This window comes from Xyrauchen texanus, chromosome 8 (genome assembly GCF_025860055.1).
Source record: "Xyrauchen texanus isolate HMW12.3.18 chromosome 8, RBS_HiC_50CHRs, whole genome shotgun sequence".
Classification (NCBI taxonomy): domain Eukaryota; kingdom Metazoa; phylum Chordata; class Actinopteri; order Cypriniformes; family Catostomidae; genus Xyrauchen; species Xyrauchen texanus.
Genome location: NC_068283.1, coordinates 22,838,942 through 22,851,557, shown reverse-complemented (window position 1 = coordinate 22,851,557; position 12,616 = coordinate 22,838,942). Strand labels below are relative to the sequence as shown.

The following is a 12,616-nucleotide window of genomic DNA, read 5'->3' as shown; positions in this document are numbered from 1 at the left end:
AGTCACTTTACTACAATTACTGCACACTCAAACACAGGAAGAGGAAAGACGATAAATCGGGAAATGAGCTGTTACAGGACATTGCTTTGCTCTTTAGAATCTGTGTATTTTTTTTAAATAAATGTATTTTCCTTTCTCAAATCAATGCTCGATTCTCTGCATAATAAAAGTGTTGGGGTATCACACTTAACACGTTAGATTATGTTACTCCTTAATAACTGTAACTCATTATGTTCTATGGTTACGTTTTATGGAAAACAAAAACTTGTTATGCTTAACAAGCTTGGAATGCAATGATATTATTCCAGTACTATAATGATACCGCTTACATTGTAAACAGCTTTGATGATTATAATGAGTGTGATTTGAGTTGTTGTCACATCAGGTTGAAAGACATATCCACTCACTTGGAGTGTAGACACGCTATCACATCACTCATACTAGTAGGCTATGTAATGCAGAAGGTTTTCAATTTATTTGTCAGTAAATATGAATGAAAGTAACATTTTGCTTGTTTTAAAAATTATCTTTGATATTGTGGTGTATATTTGAAAAGTAAAGTAATTTGAGCAATCTGCAATAAAGTAATCTGATGATGTTAAAGCAGTATTTGACTCATTTACTCACCCTCATGTAATTTCAAAGCCAAATTGCTTTCTATCTTCTGCAGAAAACAAATATGTTTTAATTAATATCTCAGTCTGTCTTTTAAGTGCAATAACAGTGGATAGTGCCTCACTTAAAGATTAAAAAGGACCCAAAAGTATCATAAAAATAGTCCATATTCCAATTATTCTAAAGGCACGGATAAGGTTTGGTGAATCAAACCCTAAATATTAGTCATGTTTCAGGGAAAATCTTAACGTCTGTAGCACATTCATAAGTACATGAGAGAAGCTCATTCACAGTGGCTTGTGAGTTCATGTGTGTTACCTTCAACACTGATAAACAACCCTTTTTATCTGAGTAAACCCATATGAGAAATGTTCATGTTGTTAAAAAAAGATGACCCTACGCTATGCTCCACTCCCTTTACGTTCCATTGCTCTGACAAGCTCTGCAGTACTCCCCATTGGAATGAATTGGAGATTGCCTTGAATGGTGCGGTAGCAGCAAAATTAAAAGTAATTCCAGTATAAGTCATAAGTAGATTTTATTTATTTTTTTGCCAAATATTTTCAGCTTGTATCTGGACTTTAAAGGATTCAGATCTTTTGTTCAATTTAGTTTTAAGATATCAGCTCACTTTTCATTCACACAGTTATTTTTGGAACCCATTCAAATTATATATTAGTAATATATTATAATAGTAATATATAGTAATATATCTCAATCGTGCACCTTTCATTTTAAACCTCACACTTTTATTTAGACATTCTGAACTCTCTAGGAAGTCCTGCATGTGTCTGTTTGTATGCATGTTCACATGTATTAAAATTCTGGTCAAATGCATCTCGAGTGCCATTTCTAAATACATATTATTAGTGAACTGAACTATTGAGTATCTACATCTGAGATGTTGTTCATGAGTAGCGCTCAAATCAAGGCTACAAATTGTGAGTGTGTGTGTGTGTGTAAACAGAGCAGCGCCATTCACTGACGTGCTGGAGCTGCACGTGCATTTTATATATTTACTTCTTAAACACAGCCTTTTGTGATTCAAAGAGCAATCGCACATCTTCAAGTGGCTTTGATTAAAATGCATGAGTCATATGAACTACATTAATTGTGTTATTTTTTTGAGCTTAACAGTAACGGGCATGACTAACACACAATATCTGATTTGGATCAGGCTCATCGGACCAATACCCGAGCCGTCTAAAAGCTTCCCAGGTATCGGATCGGTGCATCCCTAAGATAAGATGAAATTTTATTTCATTGACATGTGCAGATACAGTATTTGCACTTTTTTTCTTTTTTAAAGCGAGCTTGTCAGACGTGGCAAGTCTTCCCACATCCAAACAGTTGGCTCTGATCATTAAGGGCTGCAAAAAGCAGTGATATGTAATGATATATTTTTTTGATAATTGCCTTTATAAATAAAGGCAGAATTCAACCCCCCTGCAGAGGGTCGGTGAATCTTTTTGCTTTATTGATTTAGCTTTAAAAAAAATATTCATTTATTAAAACACAAAAAACTGTCTAAATTCAAATTGCACTTTAAACTAAACGAAAAAAGCTATAATATAATGAAGTGATCAAAACTCTTATTTAACCACCTCCCCAATCCAAACATTTACCATCTCCATTGGCTACATTTGTCATCATGCAAGCATCCATCAACACAGGTGGAAAATTACTAATATCGTACAGATTAAGAACTAAAGACAATTATAAATGTAAAGACAATAATAATCAAAATAAGTAAGTGTAATAAATCCCTTTGTGTTCCCAAATTATACTGTCAAATGTGTGTTCTTATCAAATTTGTGCTTGTATTGCGTTTTGGTAATACAGTTAAAGCTGCCTAAAGAAAATGAAATAAAACTCAATTTTAGGTTCAAGGTGAATGTGTCTTGCATTACTTTTTATGTTTCAATCACTTTTGTCTTTGTTTATTTAATACAAAGGTATATATTACTGAACCTGCATGCATTCACAATAATAAATGAATGATAAATGGTCTGCACTTATTTAACCCCTTTTTAACCGTAGCGGTATTCAAAGCGCTTTACACTGCGTCTCATTCACCCACACATTCACACACCAATGCGTACCATGCAATGTGTTAGCCTGCCATTGGGAGCAACATGGTTCAGTGTCATGCCCAAGTCACTTCGGCATGTGGAGTCGTGGGCTGGGAATCGAACCACTAACCCTGCGATTAGTGGACAACCTGCTCTACCAACTGAGCCACAGCCGCACCCAATGCATGACAACTGCATTCTCATAGATGACATTATATTTGCAAACAGTTTACAGACAAATGAAACAGAGAAAAAAAGAGCGAAAACTCTTTACATGCGCTTGTTCCATTAGATAAAATATAATAAATATATAAAATATAAAAAATATAATAAAGTGTGTTTCTTCAAGTGCATGCCTTTGTGACTAACAGCATTTCTTGTCAAGTGTCACTCCTAGACAGGTCGCCCACCTGTTGCGGGTAGATGAGCAAAATTACCCATGCATGAAATCAGGGCCGTAGCAAGGTAAGCCCCCTGACTGTATATTGCTCTGTGCCCCTTTCCTATTAAAAAATACTGTTTAGAATTTGTTGTGGGGCCCTCTGTAACTTTGGGCCCCTGGAATCATTACCACCTTTCACATCACTAGCTACAGCCCTGCATGAAATACATTTGGACGAGGAGCTTGCAAACTGGATTCAGCCTCGTCATATTTTGCGGGTGGTGGATACAAGTTTCACACCCTGGCCTAATATGTTTGTGGACTTCCCAGATCCATGGTTTTGCCATTTCCCAATTTTGTCGATCATCATCTGTTCACAATCGGCATCGTGATCTTTGTAAGACATCGTCGATATCCGATTACATCATCCTATCGCCCAGCCCATGTGTCTTTAGTACATTTAAATAGACGTGTTTAACGGCCACTGTTTTTGTCTCATTTTTATCTCTCATTCTCATCATGGAGGTATCAGTTAGCTTCCCTGAAGCTAGTGAAATATCAGCATTATTTTCTTTTTTCATTGCTAAAAAGACCAGCTTAGACAAATATGAATTGTTCAAGTGCTTGTATGGTGCTGGTCTAGCAGGTGGACCAGCTTAGCCATGCCATTCACCAGCAAAAAAGGCAGGTCAGTGAGCATGGTCTGCCTGATGAATCTAGTCAAGCAAGTTAAAAAGCCTGTTGGGGACACCAGCATATCAGCACCCCATGCTGGGGACCAGTATCCAAAACACAATATATGCTGTTGAACAGCAAAGCTAGTCTTTTTTAATAGGGTTCTGTGGTGCACCATTCATTATCAGATAAAGATATGAAAGAGTTTTTATCCTTTTCATTCTCTTAGACCTGTTGATTGTGGCCTTTTAAAAATGCTACGGATATAAACTCCACTGGAATAATTGGCTACAATAGAACATTTCTCCAATGCTGTCATTGGCTGAGAGCAGAGCTTGTTAGCAGTAGGCTTCTTTGTTTTGAGTCTAAGATTTATCTGGTATGACACGATTGCAAAAACAGACATACACACATTCATGAACGATCAATAATTTGTCCTATTACTAGTTGGGAAATGTTTTTGAGAAAGACAAAAGGTCTCCCTCGGGCTCCCTCAGGCTCCCTCTTCATCTTCATACCATTCACATAGCTTAACCCTCTAGAAATTTCCATGCCATCTCCCACTCCCCACTATCATTATTTGAAATCCTGCTGGGATAGGCATGGATGCGCCCACATTCTCTGCCAGAAGTGGGTGATATCTATAAATACCCTGCTCACACTGGTGCATTCTCCCGTGGGGCACTGATTTAATAAGGCCAGGCAGGCATTTGCATAAACACGTTTTGTGCCCCAGTCATACTTTCATTTGATTGGGTGATTTACCTTTTATTCTTGTTGGCATGGTGTTATAAAGAGAGAAGATGTGTATTCTTATGTAATGCTGTTTGTGTGGATGTGCTATTCTCTGTGTAAATATGCTCCAGCCTGAGCAATTGTGAAGATATTGTGTAATGAGCCGTTTCAAGGAGAAACCAAGCGTCACTCTGTTGCCGAGCAGTGTGGCTGCTTGCTTGTCACAAACTATTAAGAATAAAACATGGCTGGACTGATCAGATCTGAGGGTGTGTGTGTGATATGTCTGAGTGTGAAAAAATAGGTTTGATTCTACTGCTATCCCCAGACCATATTATTGCTATAAATCCTTTGATTACAAGCCCACTTTCCCTAGCGAATTTACCTGGATTTCTGCATAAATGGGTCATAAATATTGTGATTTTCAACTAAGTAAAAACAATAGACAAACATTGTCAGACCTTACCCCACAAAAGTATCACCATTTACTTTTATTGTGTGGAAAAATTATGCAATGAAAATGAATGGTGACTTAAAGTTTTTGCAATGAACACATTTTTGCATCTGTCTGAGCAATTTTTCTGTTGTTTTTCTATGTAAAAACCATAGACAAGAGCTTCGCTGTTTTTTCAGCATCTTAATGTTAAAAAGAAACATCTTGGTTAGTGTCGCAACCTCCGTTCCCTGATGGTGTCGATGTAGTGACACTGGGGGTTGATCTTGGGGGCCCCAAACACATCTGATCTTTGAGAAAAGGCCAAAGGGAATTGGCGAGTGGAATTTGCATGCCAGTCCCCCGGACATATGGGTATAAAGAGGAAAGACATCGTGCAGACCACACCCTGCCCGAAGGGGAGGTAACATGTGGAGAATACGTCACATGGACTTAACGACTGGCAGTATTGCATGTGAAAGCAGTCCCATGGTAGGTCCTACCAGGTGGGGAGGAGCTCTGCAAACACGGTGACTGATCTTGCTTTTTTAGCACATGAATGTACATCTTTAAGTTAGGGCTGGGTAATATGGCTAAAAATTGTATCATTATAATCTTTTTCATATTGTTCGATATCAATATTTATCAGTGTGGCATGGGGGGGCGTGGTCGTGTGTGTCGGTCTGCGGGAGAGAGAGAGAGCGTTAAGGCTTGTCACCTGGTTTGTAATTACCTCTAACACCTGTGTCTTGTTTAAACCTCAAAACACACACAATGGTACGTTTGTATGTCTTTATTAAACACAGTGTTGTGTAGAAAAAAGTAGGTGAACCCTTGGAGTCAATTACTGAGTGACCTTTCTTTGGCAGCAATACCCTCCACCAAACCAAAACTAGTGTGAATCAGACTTGTGCAATGTTCCGATCAAATTTAATGCTCAAATTAAGGGTTTAATGTATTCCTCACAACTTTAAGTTGACATAGGGTGTACCATTACCTCTATACAGTGCAGAAAATCTTTTTTGCATAACTCCGTGGTACTGATGCTGTTATAAATACCACCCACAACCCCCCTTTCCAACACAATCATAATCTGCAGCTGCTACTAAAGAGAAAACATCTACTGTCTCAAAAATAGCGAGGAGTTTGTAAAAGAGGAATCGGAACTGTGAGTGTTGTGCATATGTATGAGGTGCCCTTAGGGACATTATTCAGAATTACCATGCACATACATGTACTTTTCCTCTCACATACACATATGAAACCAAATTCATTCACATACTATGGTGAAATGCTCACACACATACAAGTGAAATGCTTTTACAAACACAACTGAAACGCTCTCATACATACAACTGAAAATATTACGCTCACACACACAACTGAAATGCTCACACACACACAACTGAAATGCTCTCACACACACAACTGAAATGCTCACACACACACACAACTGAAATGCTCACACACAACTGAAATGCTCTCACACACACAACTGAAATGCTCACACACACGCAACTGAAACGCACTCACACACACAACTGAAACGCGCTCTCACACACACAAGTGAAACGCGCTCTCACACACACACAAGTGAAATGCTCTCATACATACAACTAAAATGATTACACTCTCACACACACAACTGAAAAGCATTTCAGTATGTTGTATGAAAGCATTTCAGTATGTTGTATGCAAGCATTTCAGTATGTTGTATGCAAGCATTTCAGTTGAAACGGAAGCACATTTCAGTTGAAACGGAAGGTGGTTAAAGTACCCACTCCACTCCAGTTGGTGGCAGTAGTGCACCTCAAGACGAATAACTAGAAGCTGTTGAAAGAAAGCATAGTAGAAAACCGCGCCTTCCACAACATAAGCGACTGTTGACCGTTAGTTCGCCCGCCAATTGCGCTACACCAATGTCTTCCCAACAACAGCAAAGAACATTAGTTGATGCAGCGGGCTTGCTGAACACCATATTGGCTTCAGCGGAGACCATCAGAACACTGTCAAATGCCACAACAATCGGGTAGCAGCCGACCGTTGCAACTCCAAGTGTGGACACGTCGATGGACGATCACCTAGCGTCGCTCTTCCCTTCCCGCCAGCGTAGCAGCGTTGCATTGTCAACTGCAGGTCCAGTCAGGAGAGAACGTGCTCCACCACGTTATCAAGCACAGCAATGTTTCAGCCCATGGACGTCAGGCAAAAGGAGAACAAGGTAAGTTAGCTAGAAACCAGCTTGCTTCAGCTTGTCATTTTTAAAACTAGGAAGACCACTAATCACAGCACCTAACTTAATTTAGCTGTAGATAACGTAATGTATCCTCCAAACACCCATTTTCGTCATTAGGAAATAAAAATGACAAGCTGAAGCAAGCTGGTTTCTAGCTAACCCAGTTGTATGTGTGTGAGCATTTCACTATAGTATGTGAATGAATTTGGTTTCATATGTGTATGTGAGAGGAAAAGTACATGTATGTGCATGGTAATTCTGAATAATGTCCCTAGGGGCACCTCATACATATGTGAGTGTCTCTACAAGGAGATGCCTTGTCTTCTCAAGTGTGTTTTTGTTTTTTCTCCAGCCAGGCGACACAACTGCCACAAACTCTCACTCTGTCAGGTACAGTACCAGCCTGTTGCTGGGTGATGGGCTTTAACCATCACCATGGGAACCCTCTGAAGGCCGCAGGGTAGGAGGGCTCTGTTGCAATGCGTTTCTTTTGCCTCTCCTCTCCCTCCCCTCTTGTTTCATTTGAACTCTTTTGTACTGAATTGCCTGCACCTTCTTATTCCATGCTGATTGTTGGATGACTCAGTGCGCTGCATGCTGTGTGATAGAAACAAAATGGGAGCATTGTATATGCAGTCTATCTTAAAAAAACTCAAATTTTCGTTGAATTGTCATGGACAAAAAGCAAATTATACAGACGTAGTAAGATTCTGATGCAGTGTACTGTATCTTAGCTGAGATAATTATGAAGTAAGGTCCTTTCACATGATTCATATCAATGTTGCCAATTGCATTGGAATCTTGGGAGCGAAACACCAGCTACAGCAACACTGCCCCTGTTAAAAAGACCAGCATGTATAGTGACCAGTATACATTGGGTTTTGGATGCTGATGTGCTGGTGTCTCTAGCAGTTTTTTTAACCATTGCTTAACCAGCAAGACTTCTTTAGTTAACCAGCTTCACCAGAAAAAGCAATCGACTTGACCAGCTTCATTAGCCAAGCTTTGCTGGTAAAAACTGAGCTATGCTGATCCACCAACCAGACCAATTCCAAACCAGCATAAACCAGCCTGGACCTAATGCTGGACTGAGCCATTCTTTTCAGCAGGGTCAAGCGCTGAAACAGGATATTCAAATTTAAAATAATATTATCTTTTACTCCATTTGCCGCTTACTTCTCGAAGCGCTGCCAACTATTATTGTTCATTTCACATGGCATATGCAATGTCTGTCTTTGCGATGATAGGTCCAATTTTGCACACATCACAAACAACAAATTGCTAACATGATTTTAAATGCAAAGCAAAAATAAATCTTTAACAATGGTCATTCTGAACGAGATCTTAATTGCCTATTTTATCATTGCACTGCAGTTCTTGAATTACTTTAAATTCACAAATTGTTCCTTAGATAGTACTTTTTTTTTTTTATGAACCTACATTCAATGAGTCCTTTCTTCATTCTTTTCTTCATACGTATTAGGTCAGTCACCAGAAGAAATGCATTAAGTCCCTGACACAAATCGTGTGAGAGAGCCTTTAAATGTATATTTGACAGGGCAGAGGGCGGGGCCGGGGTCGGGATTCTGCACACCTGGGCCCTTATCAGGCTAATCAAGCCCCCGAGAGGGATCAATGTGGTGGTGCGACAGAGAGAGAGAGGTTACGGCAGCTGTCCGTCATATGTGTGTGTTGTGTCTTTTCGTTTAATTTCTTTATTAAAAATATTCTTTATATTGTTAAGCCATTTCTCGCGTAGTGGAGTTCTCGGCGCTACCGTCCACCCCAATGGAGCAGCCGCGGCCATCTGCCGGGGGACGGAGGAGGTCGGCCACCTGGAAGCGGAGGAACGGCCACCGACCGCGAGGGGAGAAGGGTATCCTAGCCGACCACCTGGAGTGGTCAGGGCCACTGCCAGGGGCCGGGGGAGACCCCTACCAGCCGCTAAACACGGCGGGGTTAAGAAAGGACCGCTGACCGCGAGCGAGGAGGGGCTCCTGGCCAAACAGAAACAATGCCTGAGGCGGGGGAGACCCCTTCTGTTCCCCGAGAATGCGGCAGGGCGTTTCGTCCACCAGAGGCCGGAGGACTGCCTCCAATCCGCCCTCAGGGAGGTGCGGCTATCGTCTGTTAGAGGATGGAGGAGTAGCCGAGGACCAAGCTATGGCGTATCAGAGAACCAGCGAGTAAGTGTTTTTTTTTTCTCTCTCTCCCACTGCCGCTCTGCGTTGGCCTTTTCCCTCGCTTTTCAATTTTACTGTGTTTTTGTTGTTGGGGGTACTGCACTGTTACAGGGAGTACCCCCTATTCTAATCATTATTGTTTCCCTCCCACTGTCCCCTCCCAGATTCAGGAAGACAGGGATGACCTGCCGGCAGACGGGGCGTAAGGAACGCCCTCCCCCAGGGAAAGGGGGGGTGTACGTCATGCCGGGGCTCCCCGGGCTGAGAGAACGAGGGAGGAATGTGACAGGGCGGAGGGCTGAGCCGGGTCGTGATTCTACACACCCGGCCCCTTATAAGGCTAATCAAGCCTCCGAGACGGATAATGGCTGACTGCGGACGGTGGTGCGACAGAGAGAGAGTGTTTACGGGCAGCTGTCTGTCATATGTGTCTTTTTGTTCAGTTTTACAGTATATTAAAAGAATTATTGTCAAGCCGGTTCTCGCCTCCTTTTTCCCGTAATCCCTTTACAGTATATTTCACCAGAAAATTTAAATTCTGCTTCTCTCTTGCATGTGTGTAACTGACATCAAGATTTTCAAAGCAAAATTATCTGAATTTTAAGTTGTTTCTATCGTACTGTATGCCATCAGAAGATTTGGAATATGATTCACAGGTCGGATGGTGTTTTATGCTTTATGAAGTGAGGCACTATCCACAGGCATTGAACTGAAAAAGCCCCATTCATTAAAAAATATACTTTTGTGTTCCATATAAGAAAGTCATACTGATTTGGAACAACATGAGGGTGAGTCAATGATGTCAGAGTTTACATTTTTTGGGGTATACTAATGCTTAAATTATGGGGTAATTTGTGGGGTGTTTGCAAAGGACCTAGTCCTCAACAGACTACACCAGCTATGTGTCTGGAGTTGTCAAACCATAGTGCTGTACCATTTCTGAACTGTATGAACCCTTGCTGTTTCCTGTGATGTGCTTTGTGGATTTCTCAAGCACCTGCATTTGACAGTGTGGAGAACTTCTCGCATGACAAGTTAAGCCAATCCAAATGCACCACTCACTCCTGTTTTCTCTTCGGAAACTTCACTTCATTTTGTCACACCCATTTTACTTAATAGTCATCAGAACACGGTGGTAGGAAAAAGACCAAATTTTTTCTCTGGAACAACTACCATTAATCAACCTAAACCATTTTAGTGTCTGACAATAGTCTGCCTATTATACTGGCAGCTTTTAGTTTGAAGGTTTCTCCTAAGGAAACTGGTTTCAGTGTTCCAAGATAACGTCATGTCTAATGATCTAGAACAAATTCTAGTAAGCTTTAGAGCTATAATTAAGCAAATATTTAGTGGCTACAATGCAAAGTCATAAAAACATTTGTTACAAAATGGACATTTATAAATAAATGTAATTTTTTTAATCGCTCCTTCAGATGCATTCCACAATATGCTAAACTGCACACACAGGACTGTGGAAAATAGATGACACTGATGGACACATCTATGCTGCCTTCAAAAACCAATCGGATGAAGTAGACAGGATGTTATGCAAACATTGGTTTCAGATGTGTGATTGTTGCCAAACAAGCTTTTTTACAGCTTTAAGATGCATCCCATCGCTGTTACAAGAGTTACTTTTCAGTACACTTTGAAGGAAGAACAATCCTGGTAACCATGTTGTAGAGTTGACTCAAACTGCATTTCTAACTGATTGAAAATTGAGTTCTGAATGACAATTATTTTTGAGCCTCACATCTATCTTCCCTCCGAAGCTCTCACAGTGGAGGTTAAAGAGAATAGGGCATGAGGTGATAACTTCTGGATGTAACAAAACCATGTCTACTGGTCTTAAAGCAGTATTCATCCTCATTTGTGATTGTCATTTGTTGCTTCTGTGTTGTTCACAGATTAATTGTGGTATTGTGATCTGTGAGACATCATAAGCATATTCAGAAAGGTTGGCTTTGCAGTTTTGCCTTTAACATTCATGAATGGACAAAGTTTCTGGGCTCTCGCTTTTCATTTTAATGAAGGCTGAGTGAAGAACAAAGCATCTTGTATGATCACATCTGCTTTGAAAATCAGGCGATGTGATCAGAGAAGCTCACACCTGCACTTCATCAGTGTGCGTGTGAGATACATTTTTTCTTTAGTAACCATGTTTTGTCATGGGTAATGGTGTTTTTGGGAGCAAATGTGTTAGATCAATGCTGCTACAAAAATGGTGCTATAATTGTGTCTGCAGTTGTGTCTCAAATGATTTACTATGCATACTCACTCTACACACCATATGCTTGGCAATCTAATGCAAACATTAGCTTTTTCTACAATGCATTCATTTCTGCAAAAAATGTTGTCTTTGTCACTGACTGTTTCTCCCTCTGTGGATCCCTGTTTAGACTCACCCATATGTTTACTTTAATTTCATCTACATTGTTTTATTATTTGTGGTTGCTTGCATTTGCACAGTACTGCACTTTGTGACCCAGCTGTATAAGTTGACGGAATTATATTGTATCTGTTCCCTTTATTTTGAGTAAATCTGTGTTTTGTCGTAGAGGCCAGTGTTACAGGGGTGACATTGTCCTCTGTTTATTCAGATGAGTCTTCAAAGGCCCCTCACAGCTGCACCTGTTCTGCATTTTATATCCCTCTTCTTCGTGGTCTTTATTGGTTGAATGGGCTTCTGCAGCTGCACATACTTTTTTCAAAATTTCTGTTTCTGTTTCCATGTGATATAACAGCTTTATATTGTGCAATGTTAAAATATTTTGACTGTTGGCAGACCGCTTTTATAAATTAAGATTATGCTTCTGATCAAAATGTTTGCAGAGACTGTTTTCACATCGTCAGGCTCTGTAATGTTTGAAGAACGGTCATCTCTGTTGAAATATTTGAAGGCAAACAATTGCAGGGTTTTGCCACCTACAAGAAGAGAGCATTAAAACAGAACAAGTTTTAGACACACACACAAAAAAACCTAAGACAAACAGACCACTTTTTATTCCATCCATTATTCATTGAGACCCAGACTTTAGTTTGGGCATTATATCATAAACATACCTTAGACATTATTTCTACTTTTTATTTAATGTATGGATTGAAAAGACTTCTAAGTACTGCTTGTGCAAGGGTATAGATTTCAGAATGTCAGGGCTGTTAAAAATAGTTTCAACATTTGATGTGTTTGATTTCAAAAGAGGTTCAAAGTAGAGAATTTAAAATGGTTATGTAGATTTTGTGGTTTGCATATTTCTATACAAACTTGGGTCATGCAGGCTTTTT

General features: G+C 40.1%; 1 protein-coding gene across 2 annotated transcripts in view; it reads left to right on the top strand.

Moving 5' to 3' along the window:
* Positions 1-12,616, top strand: part of LOC127647809 (protein kinase C beta type-like) — a 203,977-nt gene that overhangs the window by 74,155 nt on the left and 117,206 nt on the right. The window lies entirely within an intron of this gene.